General features: G+C 45.7%; 1 long non-coding RNA gene across 1 annotated transcript; it reads right to left on the bottom strand.

Moving 5' to 3' along the window:
* Positions 1-3,834: 3,834 nt before the first annotated feature.
* Positions 3,835-6,966, bottom strand: LOC137340844 (uncharacterized). Its single transcript, XR_010966881.1, has 3 exons — positions 6,790-6,966; positions 5,772-5,866; positions 3,835-3,917 (listed from the first exon to the last, which is right to left on the bottom strand). It is a non-coding gene; the product is annotated as an uncharacterized lncRNA (long non-coding RNA).
* Positions 6,967-7,342: the final 376 nt, after the last annotated feature.

Here is a 7,342-nt window from a genome sequence, read left to right on the forward strand (position 1 = left end):
AGAGGTGGAGAGATGAAGAGATGTACTCACCCTTTCCTCCCATTGTATGGTCAATAAACCTCCTTCTACATTGAATCCTGGTCCTGGGAATGAAGCTGTTAGTACTGATCCTGTCAGCCACCTTTGTCCAGACTTGCCTGACAGTGGCCTTGAGGATGCTCCTGCGAATGCTAGGGAAGAGTACCTCCCACCTGTTCCTCACTTCCTCCACGAAGACCTCCTGGGAGGCATTGAGAAAGCGGGGGGCAGCCCTTCAACTCATTGCTGCAGCCAACAAGTCTTCCACAGTTGTTCACTGGAAAATGCAAGCAGGGGATGCAAAATTGTTTTAAGAGGTGCATCCCTGCTACAAGTACGGTCGGGAAACACGCTGGAGATTGCGTGGGACACGTGGACGGCCGACTCGATTCTGCAAACAATCAAATGTTACTGAAGCCTGAGGGTTGAAATGGCCCAGGCCTCACGCTGACAACGTCATGGGGAATTGTTGGCCAGGAGCACATTTGAGGAGGGAGCAAGAGGCCACACCAGGAATCAGCAGGGTGAAACAGACTTCAGTTATTAGCAGCTGCTGCAAAGGGAAATACTGGGGAGGGTGGAGGGAGGTCAGGGCAGAAATATTGATGGTAGCCCACTGGAGCCATAAAGACCAGTGGATTCAAGCAGCAGGTGGAGTGAGGCCATGGCCTAATGGAGGTGGGAGCTGCGAGGAGAAAAACGCATTTCTTGCTTAGTGGGGGTTGCGATTCATGCCCGACAAGTGGAGGCCAGAATTTTGCTCAATGAAGAAGGTTAAGAAAAGTCATTGTCCAACTCCTTTGCCACTCTAGTGGTATTTTGAGTGGCGATCTCATGCTTCCATGCCAAAGATGCTCGGCAGCTATTGTGATTCGCGGTCTTCCATTCTTCAGCTTCCACATATTTCAAAGAGTCTCCATTTTGGTTTCTGCTTCAATGTCAGTCCCACTTGCATTTTCTATGTGTGCTATTCACAGTAACATTCCTGTGCGGAGCCTTGTTTAAAAAATTATTGCAGGTACTCTGCAAGGTATGTATTCACTGTCACGATTTTCATATTTGCTTTAATTAAACAGATACCGAATTCAGAGTGCATGTGCTGATTTGCAATATTCTTTGTTTGCCTTAATGACTCGTGGATATCAACAGTTAAAATTTTTTTAAAGAAAGAATGACATGGGAATCACTCAGGAAGCTGTTTGGGACTGTCACATAACGTCATGTTGTCGCGTAATGTTACATTAACAGTGCAACCTATTGGCACAGTACCTATGGAATCCGAAGATCAAACTGTTTTTATACATATGCAAACATATTTGATATATAGATATAAAACCACTGGTAGTTATTTGTTTGTTCCTCTTTTGTAAAACAAATACATAGGGCTCGATTTTGGCGTCGGGTTTCCGGCGGGTTTCCAGCGGGGGGGCCCCGAAAATCCCGATATCCGGTCACGTGACCGGATCGCGACGAAATCCCGGCCACTTCCGGGTACCGCGCTGACGTGCGGGGCTGCGCGCGCAAGCCCCGCTGGTGGGAATCCCGCAGGCAATTAAAGCCAGCGGGGTTCCACTTGAGTGGACTTACCTTGCTTGTTGAGGTCAGTTAATGAGCTGAATCAGCTGTCAAAAGAGGAAGTGTGGGATTTTAGGTTCAAGGCAGTGAGTTTCACACACTGGGGGAAACAGTCTCTTTCCAACCAGGCGTGTTGCAGCCAGCAGCCTGTGGCAGGTGCCAAGGTGCACTCCACGGGGGAGAGCCCTCACCCACGCAGGAGGCCACCGCGTCACATAGGGCAACCCCTGCCCCCCACCACCCCCCGCCAAGCCAGAGGACAGACCGACACGAAACCGCAGTTGCACGCCCACCTGCACAGCAGGAGGGAGGGCTACCGCAGAGAGAGACGCATCGCAGAGGGCACTACCCTCGCCACAGGGTCCACAGACCGAGGCGCAGCTCCCCGGACCTCTCCGAGCAGCAGTGCACAGGGAGGCGCAGATTCGCTCGACATGTAGTCGTGGAGATCTGCAGCCTCTTTCATGCCGAGCTGCTCCTGGCTGGCCCCAGCACCAACTGCTTACCTGTCGCTGTCAAAGTCACCACTGCCCTCCACACCTTCTCCTCCGCATCCTTCCAGGGTGCAGCCGGCTACACCGCCGATGTCTCTCAGTCGTCTGCGCGGACGAGCCCTGCAAATACACCTGCACCTACTCTGCAGTAACACGATGGGTGGCATCAGTGGTGGGTCCTCATAGTGATACCCAGGAGCGGGCATTATTGGACACAGCGGACAGGATTCGCGGAGACATGGCAGTGGTGGTGTCAATATAATGTGTGCTGTTTGTTGCTCTGAAATTCAATATAGGTAACACCCATGACAAACCCTCAGACACCCTTGTGCACCCCCTTCATGCTCACGACACGTTTGCCTTACGCTGCCTACTGCACATATGTGATGCATGCCCTGTGGCTGCAGCACAGGTGGTGGCAGGTTGAGTGAGGCTGGCCGTGAGGGAGATGCACGAGAGGGTGAGTACGGGATGGAGCAATGAGATTGTATGAGGATTGGGTTGCGTGTTAGTGGCAGGATGAGTACTGGCGAGGTGAGTAGGTGGAGGTAAGATGAGGATGGGGTTTGAGTGGGTATGAAGGGTGATGTGACAGAGTATAGTGTTGGCGGTGCCGAAGGAGATGTGGGGTGGGGGCAGTGTTGTGGCAGACGGAGTGTAGGGGAAAGACTTCGTGTTCTCACTGTGGCTGACCTACTGCGGTCATTGCAGCGCCTCCTGCACTGTATGCAGGTGGGCCATATGTTGGTGGTGCAGGTGACCCCCTCTGCCACCTCGAGCCAGGCCTTCTTGGTGGCAGAGGCAGGCCGCTTCCTCCCGCCCGCCGGGTGGACAATCTCTGTCCTCCCCCTCCTCCTCACCCCATCTGATGATACCTGGGGTGAGGCATCATTAAACTGGGAGCAGCCTTCCCCCTGGGCTGCTCCATGCTGCAATTTGTTCCATTGGTTGCAGCATCTGTCAGTGGAGGACTGCCCCTTTAACTAGAGAGCCTCCAGCTGACAGATCGTACTGCGCATGTGTAGCCCGCCCGACGCGCAGATCAGCGCCGTGGACCCCGGAGGATCAGGTAATTGATTCCTATTAGTGGATTGCCTGCTACGATCGCGCGGGAAACCCACTAATTTCACCGAGCGTGTTGACCACGCTCCCGAAACCCAACCCGCCGGAAACCCGCAGGCCTGCTAAAATCAGGCCCATAATCTTTTAAACTTTAAAATAAAGGATGTCTATCGCATGTCAAAATCAGAAGAGAGATCCAATGAAGGCATATCATAATTTCAGTAGCTGAGTATAATTAATATAAGTTTTATTCCGTTTGTTATGGTGTGAACCTTTGGCCTAGTGGTAGCATTCCTGCCTCTGACTCAGAAGGTACAGATTTGAACCCCACTCCAGACAGTCCCGGCCAATGGATACAGGCTCTGAATTCTAGTTTGAATAATACTCAGCTATTGAAATTATGCTATACCCTCTCAGGAAATGGCCATCTCACAGGGCACCGAAGGACAGAGAAATTATATTTTACTTTGTGACGTTGAGATCGAATTCGGAGTGTTCTAGGGTTGGAACCAGAATAGACATTGGGAAAATTACCAGATTCATTGCACTGGCTATAGGCAGGCCAAGTAAACAATGTTGATTTGGAAAGACAGACACCCACATCCACCCCATTTCACAAGAGATATCACTTTCTTTTTACCTCAGCTACTCGGTCAGGAGGAACCAGTGAAAATACATCCTTCAGCGTTAGATAGTCGGAGAAATTTTGGAAATAGCTCTTCACGAAAAGAACAAAACCCTTGTTATCATAACAATGAAGAGTGAATGCTGGGAAAAAGAAGAAAGTATTCAGTTACTTCACACAAAAATTGTTAACTTGTCTTAAACATCTGAAAGCCCAAATTATGCAACAGGATGAAACAGGTAGAGTTATTCATTGACTAGTTATTAAATGTCTAACAAAGGGTGACACAAAGTTAAAATAGCCAAAAGCATCAGTCAATAATGTTTTTTTATTCTGTTTCAAGGCCTCAGTTGAGGCTTCAAGTAGTAGCAATGATTTGATGATAATTTTTGCTGAATTGGCTGCTTTAATGCTGCCCATTTAAAAAAATTGTTCTTGTTCTTAAGCAGTATTTATTGCTTATCTTTAGTTGTCTTGAAGGCATTAAGAATCAAACACATGGGGCATGATTTTATTGAGGGAGTGAGTGGAATTCCTGAGGGGGCTCAGTCATCGGTGGAGGGGGGTCAGTCATCAGGGGCAGTCACTGGGGCGGGGGGGGGGTGCTCAGTCATCGGGGGTCATCTGTGGGCTCAGTAATCAGGAGGGGAGGGTGGTTCAGGGAGGGTCAGAGATCGTGGTGGGGGGGAAATCGGAGCGGGTTTCAGAGATCAGGGGGGTCAGAGATCATTTGGGTGGGGGGGGGGGCGGGGTCGCTGCAGGTAGGCTTGTTGGGCCTGGGACAAGCATTCCTCCTCCTCCGGGCCCACAAGCAGTGCTATAATCTGCTGATCCGGGCCTTCTGGCCTCCTCTTACGTGGTGAGAAGTAGAAGGCCCGGGAATCCCGGCCACCAGGGGATAACAACCCAAAAAATCTGTAAAAATGGAGGCCCGCAGCCTCCTTGAAAGTTTTTACTGACCGACCTGCCACCTGAGAGTGGGTTGGTCGCCTGCCCCTCATCCGGCCTCTGTTAAAACCGGAAGTGGGCAGGTTGGAGGCGGGTTGGGGGCAGGTTTTAAATTTTTACTGCTCCCCCCACTGCCCCCATTTAAAATCACGCCCATAATATGGGACTGGAGTCACATGTAGGCCAGACCAGGTAAGGGTGGCAGGTCCCTTTCCTGAAGGACATTGTACACTTGATATCAGAAAATTAACAATTAGTTGCTGATGAAGATTTGTTGGAAAATTTATTTAATGAGTAAAACTTTAATTGGTGAACTATAGATGTTGGATGCAAATGGTCTAACTTCATTGAACTCAATTGACTTCAATGGAAATAAAAATCGGGAGTTGTAAAACAGGCTGCCGACTCACTATTACCTGGTTTACACGATCGCACAAAGTCAAGATCTACCCCACTGTGCTTGAACCAAAGATTGAGTTGTGTTTTAACAGGCAGCTTGAGTACTAAGGATTTTAATCAGCCTGAGTGTCTGCCATCAGAAACATGATTGAGTGGGTGAGTTGGGTTATCTTATTTACAGCTGTCAGAAAATAAACACAGGGTCATGAACTTCCCGAAGGCTCCATGCCACAAATGGGGCTTTGCATGCAATGCGTGATAAATTGGAAAATCGCGGGCCTACGTTAAAGGCTCAATATAAATGCACTGTGTTGTTGTTGCATTACCTGTGATTTTTCATCTGTCGCTATTATCTTGTTCGTATGGGGCCTGAGAAAGTTCCACCCATAATTTTTTTTAAATATCAGCAATTATTTTGTTCAAAAGAAAATATCCATTCATAAATGTTATGTATATATTCTTCCCTTAGGAAGAATAAAAATGTTTGGAAATTTCCAAATGATTCTTACATGAAAATATTGCCCCATTAAACATACTCAACCCTTATCCAATAAAATGGAAGGTTTTAAGCATGATGGCAGATTTTACCAATAAATATTTAAAAATTATTTGCGCTATTCTGGATACTTACAGTTGGCTTTCCAGCTTACCTGTGTTGTTGAGGTAATGAAGGATCCACTCTTGCAGCACAGTCTTTCTTGTTTCCTGTGGCATTTCCCTGAATCCATTGTTGAGTCCTTTTACACTAACATAGAAAAAAAATGTTAGAATTTTTGATTAGATGTCAGATCTATAGTAATCCTTCATCCTTGGAGTCAAATTGTGGTATAAATTTTGAAGTATAACCTACCCTTAATTCAGAGTTGCTTAATTCAAGTTATTGGATAATTTCATTTTTTTTGGTGCAAGAAAAGAATCTAAATTATCAGAATTTATCATTAATGGGCAATTTGCTCACCCATTAAACAAGGCTCTGGATTTCAGCAGCTTCCTTTAAAAGGACTACATGGCAGTTACCATAGGTTCTTTCTCAATGAATGGAGTTTCTTTTACGCACACTGGAAGTTTTAGGTTGATTGCTAACTGCCAGACTGGGGTCTTTATCATACAACCAACACAAAAACTGCAAACAATGATATTGATTTCAACACCACTCATTACAGTATCTGCATTTTAGAGCAAAATGTGGAACTTACTTTCAATTTATAGTTATAATTGTTTGGAGCGACATATTGACAAAGCCCAAGTGTTTCAGTAGCTTGACGCTCTGAAACTATCCAATATTTGGGGTCCTAAAAGTGCACAGGTCAGCTAGATTTTCAATCATAATCAATGGGTGGAAATTCTAGATTGCGTCAATTAAAGCATTGCTTCTGGGATTTTCAATATAATGGCTATAAACTTTTACAATATTATCGGTTCTTGAGTTAATGAAAATGAAAACAACGAGGCCTGGTGTTAGGGGCCTGAGGTGTTGCGCTCATATTAATAAAAAGACTCTGAATTATTAATTATTAAAACAAAAAAAATACACCAACATATTGTAAGTCAGTTAGTATTAAGTACATTCCCTCAGCAGTAAAAATTTAAAATGTTTAGATGATAGGGGCTGCTGTTCCAATTGAATATGCAGCAATGGATTATTGTAAAAGAGAGTAATTCACTCACATTGCTTGGTAACCATCACAGGTTATGTTTCTTGTCAGAAGATGGCTCAGCACTGACTGGGAAATGCCAGAAATGAACGGCCTAAATCGCTCCTGGAACCATTTTGTCAGAAAAGCTGCACTGGTTAAGTTTTCATTGGTCTTCACGATCTCCCACAGGACATTCATGAATGTGATCTTCGTCATCAGGGGAATGGATGATGTGTTCAGGGTCTGAAACAAACCATGGTGTGTGTTTAAACTCAGTGAGTAAAGAGTTTCCTTTACAGGTTTCGAAACTGATGAGTTTTTTTCTCACAAGAGACAATCTATGCAGTTCTAATCAAACCGGCATACAGTAAAATCAGGCAGAACAAAACATTTCTTCACATGAGCTATTCTCTGATCAATCTGAAAACCACACACTTGTCAATATTATTGCTAATGCAAAAATATCACCACAATTCTCAAACAATTAATACTTTCAAAATGAAAGATCATACTGTTTTAGTAAAAGAAGAGATTGTGTCAAGGAACAATGAAATACTGTAAACTCAGTCTAAGAATAATTAGAC

The sequence above is a fragment of the Heptranchias perlo genome, chromosome 22 (assembly GCF_035084215.1).
Source record: "Heptranchias perlo isolate sHepPer1 chromosome 22, sHepPer1.hap1, whole genome shotgun sequence".
Taxonomy (NCBI): Eukaryota; Metazoa; Chordata; class Chondrichthyes; order Hexanchiformes; family Hexanchidae; genus Heptranchias; species Heptranchias perlo.